This window comes from Triticum dicoccoides, chromosome 1A, assembly GCF_002162155.2.
Source record: "Triticum dicoccoides isolate Atlit2015 ecotype Zavitan chromosome 1A, WEW_v2.0, whole genome shotgun sequence".
Classification (NCBI taxonomy): Eukaryota; Viridiplantae; Streptophyta; class Magnoliopsida; order Poales; family Poaceae; genus Triticum; species Triticum dicoccoides.
In genome coordinates this window covers 538,587,507-538,596,715 of record NC_041380.1, presented here as the reverse complement: position 1 = coordinate 538,596,715, position 9,209 = coordinate 538,587,507, and the positions used below count along the sequence as shown (strand labels likewise).

The 9,209-nt window shown below is 43.3% G+C and overlaps 1 long non-coding RNA gene across 1 annotated transcript; it reads right to left on the bottom strand.

Annotated features, from left to right (window-relative positions):
• Positions 1-6,487: 6,487 nt before the first annotated feature.
• Positions 6,488-8,170, bottom strand: LOC119321700. Its single transcript, XR_005155166.1, has 3 exons — positions 7,659-8,170; positions 7,020-7,181; positions 6,488-6,754 (listed from the first exon to the last, which is right to left on the bottom strand). It is a non-coding gene; the product is annotated as an uncharacterized LOC119321700 (long non-coding RNA).
• Between the last annotated feature and the right edge of the window lie 1,039 nt (positions 8,171-9,209).

The following is a 9,209-nucleotide window of genomic DNA, read 5'->3' as shown; positions in this document are numbered from 1 at the left end:
GTATGTTACTTGCCCGAGATTCGATCGTTGGTATCCTCATACCTAGTTCAATCTCGTTACCGGCAAGTCTCTTTACTCGTTCCGTAATGCATCATCCCGCAACTAAATCATTAGTCACATTGCTTGCAAGGCTTATCGTGATGTGCATTACCGAGAGGGACCAGAGATACCTCTCCGATACTCAGAGTGACAAATCCTAATCTCGATCTATGCCAACCCAACAAACACCTTCGGAGAAACCTGTAGAGCATCTTTACAATCACCCATTTACATTGTGACGTTTGATAGCCCACAAGGTGTTCCTCCGGTATTCAGAAGTTGCATAATCTCATAGTCAAAGGAATATGTATAAGTCATGAAGAAAGTAATAGTAATAAAACTTAACAATCATTATTCTAAGCTAACGGATGGGTCTAGTCCATCACATCATTCTCTAATGATGTGATCCCGTTCATCAAATGACAACACATGTCTATGGTCAGGAAACTTAACCATCTTTGATTAACGAGCTAGTCAAGTAGAGGCATACTAGGGACACTCTGTTTTGTCTATGTATTCACACATGCATCAAGTTTCCGGTTAATACAATTCTAGCATGAATAATAAACATTTATCATGATATAATGAAATATAAATAACAACTTTATTATTTCCTCTAGGGCATATTTCCTTCAGTCTCGCACTTGCACTAGAGTCAATAATCTAGATTACATAGTAATGATTCTAACACCCATGGAGTCTTGGTGCTGATCATGTTTTGCTCATGGAAGAGGCTTAGTCAACGGGTCTACAACATTCAGATTTGTATGTATTTTGAAAATCTCTATGTCTCCCTCCTTGACTTGATCCTGGATGGAGTTGAATCGTCTCTTGATGTGTTTGGTTCTTTTGTGAAATCTGGATTCCTTATGGCTGAGGCATAGGGAATGACTTTCATTTTCTCTCTATCTTCTGCAGTGGTCGGGCATTGAGTCTGACTCAACTTCACACCTTGTAACACAGGCAAGAACCCTTTCTTTGACTGATACATTTTGAACTTCTTCAAAACTTTATCAAGGTATGTGCTTTGTGAAAGTCCAATTAAGCGTCTTGATCTATCTCTATAGATCTTGATGCCCAATATATAAGCAGCTTCATCGAGGACTTTCATTAAAAAATTCTTATTCAAGTATCCTTTTATGCTATCCAAAAATTCTATATAATTTCCAATCAACAATATGTCATCCACATATAATATTAGAAATGCTACCGAGCTCCCACACACTTTCTTGTAAATACATGCTTCTTCAAAACTCTGTATAAAACCATATGCTTTGATCACACTATCAAAGTATATATTCCAACTCCGAGAGGCTTGCATCAGCCCATAAATGGATCGCTGGAGCTTGCACACTTTGTTAGCACCTTTAGGATCGACAAAACCTTCTGGTTGCATCATATACAACTCTTCTTCAAGAAATTCATTAAGTAATGCAGTTTTGACATCCATTTGCCAAATTTCATAATCACAAAATGCGGCAATTGCTAACATGATTCGGACAGACTTAAGCATCGCTATGGGTGAGAAGGTCTCATCGTAGTCAACTCCTTGAACTTGTCGAAAATCCTTCGTAACCAGTCGAGCTTTGTAGACAGTAATATTACCATCAGCGTCAGTCTTCTTCTTGAAGATCCATTTATTCTCCATGGCTTGCCGATCATCGGGCAAGTCAACCAAAGTCCATACTTTGTTCTCATACATGGATCCCATCTCAGATTTCATGGCCTCAAGCCATTTTGCGGAATCTGGGCTCATCATCACTTCCTCATAGTTCGTAGGTTCGTCATGGTCTAGTAACATGACTTCCAAAACAAGATTACCGTACCACTCTGGTGCGGAACGTACTCTGGTTGACCTATGAGGTTCGGTAGTAACTTGATCTAAAGTTTCATGATCATCATCATTAACTTCCTCACTAATTGGTGTAGGCATCACTGGAACTGATTTCTGTGATGAACTACTTTCCAATTCGAGAGAAGGTACAACTACCTTATCAAGTTCTACTTTCCTCCCACTCACTTCTTTCGAGAGAAACTCCTTCTCTAGAAAGGATCCATTTTAGCAACAAATATCTTGCCTTCGGATCAATGATAGAAGGTGTATCCAACAATTTCTTTTGGGTATCCTATGAAGACACATTTCTCCGATTTGGGTTCGAGCTTATCAGGCTGAAGATTTTTCACATAAGCATCGCAACCCCAAACTTTAAGAAACGACGGGCCACAGTTCATATGGTGTCGTCTCAACGGATTTAGATGGTGCCCTATTTAACGTGAATGTAGCCGTCTCTAAAGCATAACCCCAAAACGACAGTGGTAAATCGGTAAGAGACATCATAGATCGCATCATATCTAATAAAGTACGGTTACGACGTTCGGACACACCATTACACTGTGGTGTTCTAGGTGACGTGAGTTGCCAAACTATTCCACATTTTTTCGGGGACCCTACAACACTTATTTGGCACTACGCACGAAGGAATGTGGAAATTATATTTCGGGGAACGGGAGCAATGGCCGGACACCACCGAAGACGTTGGCCTTGACTGCAATCATCCGGACACTTCGGTAAGTATTCGGTATCCAAGCACCTTCCATTCAAGTATCTCTTAACAAGATATTGAACAATTCGTCCCTGTACAGGACTGGATAAAGAAAGCGGTGCTGATCTGGTGTCCGGCGCCTCTTCCTGAAGGCCCTACAACCGACCTGCTGACGAGGATGCTGGTTCCGACACCGTACCAGGTGGCCACGTTCGGGGAAAACGTAGTCCTTTTGCCCAAGGGAAAGAGTGCGGAGGGGGTCCTCCAAGGCAAGAAGAGGGCCGCCTCCAAAGACCAGGAGGGGAAACCTTCCAAGAGAGAAAAAACACCGTCGTCGAGCAGCTTGGGCCGGGTGAGCGAGGCTGCCGTAGAGCTTGATGATGAGGACGAGCCTCGAGGCAGACCGTAAGCGAGGCTGGGGTACTTTGAACGCACCTCATTCTTTTCCTATTAGTGAAGTAATCATCCGGTATATGTTCATCCACGCAAGTTAACGCCTGGTCCTTCTCAATCATCCTCTTCTTTGGGAGATCTTCTTCCGGAGATGATGGAGAGTGACACGCCTCCTCCGGCCACATCGCCCAACAGGGGAGATGATACCAAGGTATCGTCCCGATGGGCTCCTCCTGATCGCCAAGTAGTACAGGAAGCGAAGGAGGTGTTACCCGAAGGCGGTGCCTCTGTCACTTAGGGTTCCGGGATCAAGACTGGCGTCTCCGAACCGTATGGTTTACAACCAGAGATGATTCTGGAGGTAAGTAAGCGGGTTCCCTCGCAGGAACGTCATACTCTGGCAGCGGCGTCCGAAGACCCAGGAGCGCCGGACAAGTTGATGGGCCTGCTACTACGGGCATCCATTTCAGAAGAGCACCATACCTTGATGGCTACGGTGGTCAAAAAGGTTCTATCCGCGAAGAGTGGATTGGACGAGGCCTTCACGGGCCTTCTGAGAGGTTTTGAGGTTTGTGATGTAGTTTTGTCAATTGAATTTTATTGACAGAATGCACCTGTTGTATATGCAGTAGCCCCTGAGACTCGGATTGTCTTCCGAAGGAAGCGATCGGAGGATCAAAGAGATATGCTCAGGTATTAACCTTGATTTAATTTGAAATACAGGCTGCTGCCCCTCCTGTGGCTGCCCAGAGTACGGAAGTGGCCGAACTACAGCAAAAGTTGGATATTGTGGAGGATGACATTGCATTGATCAACGGGCGTCTTAACGACTCGCAAGGTACGTATTTCGAGCATTCTTTACACCAGTGTGCTTGACGCAGGAAAGTGATGTATATTAAACGTGCATACAATGCACATGGTGCTGCCGCCGTGGAGGCTCTTCGGGCGGAGCTAGTCCGTGCCAAGGAGCGGGTCCGGCTTAGTGATGCCGCTGCTAAAGAGGCATCGGTTGAACTGAAGGTCGAACAAGTTGCGCGACGCCAGGGCGAGGAGAAGGTATCCACGATGACACTCGCTTTGGAGAACGCTGTTGACCGCTGCGAATTTCTTGAAAAGGAGAATAAAGCCTTAGCAGCCTAACTGGACAAGGCCCGGCAGGAGGCGAAAGAAGCGCGATCAGAGTCCAAAGCACTTCGTGGGGAAGTTCGGCAGGCGAAAGAGATAGTGGCTGGAAAGCCTTTTCTGCTGCAGACTAAGTTCGGCGACCCAGACTATGCTCAGCTGAACCAAGTGTGGAGTTCTCCGGACGAGTATTTGGACTTGCCGAAGAGTTCTTCCGATGCAGCACGGTATTACCAAGCGCGAGCTGGATATGCAACGGAGAAGCTTTTTTTGTCACAGTTTGGTGCGTCTAAGCGCCCGCTGCTGCTTCATGAGCAGATGTCCCAATGAGCGCTGCCATGAAGGATGTTATAATCCGGCTGTGGCAAACCGAGCCTGCGCCGAGTAGTTATTTTGGTTTGGTGCAGAAGCTTGTTGATGTGGTGTCGCGAATCGATGCTGCGAAGCGATCGGCATGCATTGAAGGTGCACGGATGGCCCTTGCCCGAGTCAAGAAATTTTGGGGAAAGATGAAGGTCGTCGACGTTGCTACGAAGGGTCCGCCCGGGGGTAGGGACCGTTCGGAACCGGAGAGTTACTTTGAAGACGTCCTGGAGGCCGCCTGCTTGATAGAGGGTCAATGTTCGAAAAACATAATGTTCGAGTGAGGTGTATGATGATTGTAAAAGGCAACTTTATAGTTAATCTATTTGTGTTTTGCTCGAAAGCTTGAATTCCTCCTGTGCGGTTGTTTGAATATAATCTGAAAGTTTTCCAGTCGTCGGCTTTAGCCCCCTCGTAGGAAGTACGAGGGTGTTCGGCAAAGCATTTAATCACTATTTATCCAACGTCTTGGTTCGTGAAGGAGGTGATAATGCGGCGATCCAGGCAATCGGACTATAAGGCGTTAACACTTTCACTTAACGATAGGAGTTTTATGGTGGGGCTGCGACATAGCCCCTGGTGTGTATGCGGCGTGTGGTGCCTTGCATATCTGATCTGAAAAAGATCCTTCGTGTTACACGGAGAATCGCTAAGGATTCCAATAAGTCGTCAAGTGGTTGACCAGCTCTCGCCGCATCATGACAATCAGTTTTCGGCTTTCTCTACTGAGGTGCTCATCCGGTCTAGGCTAGGGCACAATCACAGTATTTCTCCCTTTACTACCCTAGCCGATAGGGCGGAACGTAGGGTAGCAAACAAAGGATCCGGTCAACCCAACTATTTATCCAAGACAATGATTCGGAGCTGATGCATATAAGGCCAAACTTGCGACACCGAGGTACGCTATAGAGCTGTTCGGACTTTTACAGGCAGCTCATACGTTCCCATGCCGAGCCCCTGGCAGGGTATGCCGAGGCGTATCTGCAGAGTAGCTGTTAAGGCCGTACTTAAAAGAGTACTAGTGGTTGGTGCCCGCCATTGCGGGCCTCCTGAGTGTGTGTTTGTGGCGCACTTGCCTGGCTGAAGCACCTAATTGCGTCTCCCGTGCGTCCATTTCACACAAATTCATAAACATTTGTTCTCCTATAACAATGAACTAATGATTGTTAGCCTCAATTTTTCTTGACAAGGACAAATAACCACCATCAGTTAGCACAACACCACAATATTTCTGCATTAGAGATCCTCAGATATCATAACCAAGCAACACAATCAATTCTACTGTCCCAAAGGTTTGCAAAGCAATGTTGTGGACACTAAAGGATTCAATTTTGCGCCATCTAAGCAGCAAGATGAGCATTAGCTAAACATCAAACTAATATTTAGAAGCCACTGACATGATCTTGAAATATCAACATGTAAATTCTAAAAATCAAATTAATAGTTAAGAATAGCTGCACAAAATGAAAATTATAGATTCTTACATGGATGATATATATTCTAACATCTAGTTAGCATAAGGATGAAAATCCATTTGTCCGACAAGTATTTCCAGACTATAATACGTCTAGATGCATCCATTTCTCCGACAAGTATTTCTGGATGGAGGGGGTATATTCTAACATGCAGCTAGGATAAGTTCTACAGCGAAAATATCCATCACAGGAGGTGGACACCCTTTTAGTTAGCAGCTTCTGTAAGTACTAATAATAGTGCTTCATGCAAATAGCTTAGTGCGGCATGCACATTTCTTGTACCATCTTCCAACATAGGAGAGTGCTGCAATCTGTAAGTTCCAAATGTTTGCATGGAGCTAGTCAGAAGTAGGCTTGATGCATGGGATGGTTATCAGAAAGGAAGAGATGTCACCTATTAGTGTGAAAGGGACTCATATAAAAAGCTCACCAACCAAAACCCTAATTTAGCTTTGCCTACCATGGCGGCAATTTCATACTCTTCTACAACTGGATATTCTTATCTCATCACATATATCGGCATACACAAAGAAAGCTGCAGTCCTAGAATAAGGCTAGTATGGTGCAACCGAGATGCTATTGTTAAATGTGATTAGTTCAACAAGAAGGCATAGCTGATGAATTGGAGGATACATGTGAACCAAACACATAGGGCATTCCAATAGTTCACGCACATTGGTAGAAACTATGACATTTGGTTTCCGTGAATGCTCAATAACATCACCGACGAGTTCTGCGACATCTAACATCTCATTCTTTGGAGGTCGATAAATTCAGCGTCAATGTCGTCAAGATAGGCAGTTAACGGCATGACCAAACCTATAGATGCAGAAGCATGTATGGATGATAAATATTTAGGCTTGGAAGTAAATGAGAAAGATTATCATCATTTTAAAAGACAGGAAACAAATGGCACAAGCAATCGGCCATTTCACCAAATATCCAGCCAAAGACGACCCTTCTTTATTATAGGATCCACACCATCTATAGACCACATAGGACCCATATGATAAATTGCTAAAATACATGCACCGTCATCTTGTTCAAAGATCGGAAGAGGAAAAATTTGCCGTGGGGGGCTTACCATGTAGCTGCAGGCTGGCGTTTCTTGGTGTGAAGGAGATGATTGTTGCAGATCTTGAGGGCCTTGGCCTGTTTCATGATGAGGCGGAACTTGGCAGTCTCCATGGGATTGAGCATTTTCACGGTAGTACAACCTCGCTTTCGTATGGACACAAGAAGAAGCCTAGATCAAAGCCAAGAATGATCGGATTGGGTCGGATCGAGTGAAGTAACAATGGCTTACATATCAAGGAGGACGTCCGCATCCTCTTCGCCGGTGGTGATGGCGACCTCCTCTATACCATTCCACAAAGTGATATGATACCATGTTGACAACACATATACAATTACCTCCAAATCTATTTCAGCCATCCACTTAAATACGATGTCAATAATGGTAACGCTGCTCTGCTCCTAATCGCGAAGCAAAGGTCAAACTACTGCAACCAAATAATCTCTTCTAACTATCAAACTCATTTCAAATGCCAAAGAATCTGGGTAGTGGGCCTTTTCTTTGTGAAGAACAACACTGAATCAATGAACAGACCACAATAAGGAAAAAAGAGGACCAAAAGAAAAAGGAAAGGAAGGCACAACCCAAACAGAGGCACCCAAACTCCTGAATGGAGGCATGCCGCTATTGCCTGGGTGCAATCCATACCTGGTGACAACACCAGCCGTTGATGCGTCTGACAAAGAGCCACCACATGCCACGACGCTCAAATCCACACAAGAACGGTGCATGTCCACTGACATCAGAGCCGGGAATAAAGTAGGCCCCACCTGCAAACACCCATACCCAACACCCAATCAATATCTCGAAACAGAACGCCGGTGAGCATACAACAAACCGAAAAATAACGTGAGATGAGATGAGCCTGAAAATTATTGAGCTTGTGTATAAATACCAACTACAAACGCCTTATCCCAGCTTATAAGGAAATCATTTCGTCAACCAAGTAGTACAAAAAACAAATACTCTGCAGAAGCTTCTAAGATTGGAACAGCTTCGTTGTGTTGTATAGCATTTGAACTGGATAATTTGGAACAACTGGTTCAGCTTCTATAATTTCGCCCTGCTAACAAATGATTTAATGGATAATTTGGAAGACTGGTGTATCAAATTTAAGAGTGGAACAAATTAAATTTTGTCAAGACCAGCACCAAAAGATAAATATGACATCGTGTACAGGTGTATCAAATTTAACAGCGGGACAATTTTTTTTTTCATAATGATGATACTATAGAATAATCATGACATGATGTACATATTAGCATATGATGTCCACACAGGATAATCTCTTGAATTAAACATGGCAATGCTATACAACACAACAAAGCAATAGACTGGAAATCTGATCGGTCTACACAAATACAGTCCAAACTGGACCTATATAGGTAGCTTATATGTACATAGCACATCATTTTCAGAAGGCAGGTGGCACAAACTCTGTATTCTCATGACATCTCCAATAGTAAGACACCTTAATCTTTTATCCCCTATTTTAGGGAGCTTTATGTGTTAACCAAACTTTTGTTAGTACTAAATGCAGATATGAGATTGGTCTTCATGGATGATTGTAACTACACTCTTATTTGTACTTTGTACTAAATCTAGATATAAAAAGGTTCCGCTGGATAATGCTCTTGCAATAACTTACATGTACCATTTGTAGAAAATCTGATATTTTGTAAGGTTAGGTGGTCACATGAATATTTGCTCCAGGAGAGTACTGTCAAGAAATTTTTGTTCCAGAAAAAAAGGTAGTGATATTTTAACTACGCAATAATAAGATCAAATCTATAGATGGCAATATCAATGAATTATGACAATTTTCCTCTGTGGGTCTACTATTAATAATGAACTGTGTAGAGGATACATCTGAATTGTACTGACAAGCAGTCCAAATAGTCCAAGTATTGCGATAAGCTCTACCCGATCGTTCTTCTTGATGTAGTATTCCTACATATTCAAGGAACATGCTTATGAGAATTTTGAGAAAATATAGTTGATAGTAGCAAGATGCATACTAGCCATTGTTTAGGCAAATGCCGGGAGGTCCATGAGAAGCCAGGTTCTACTTGATAAAATATTCCAACAACAAACAACTCAATGTAGACAAAACTGAAAATCAAATTTAGCGAAACCTACACCAAAACAGATAGATATAAATAATTGAAGAGAAGGTGGTTGGCCATCCTGCTGGACGGA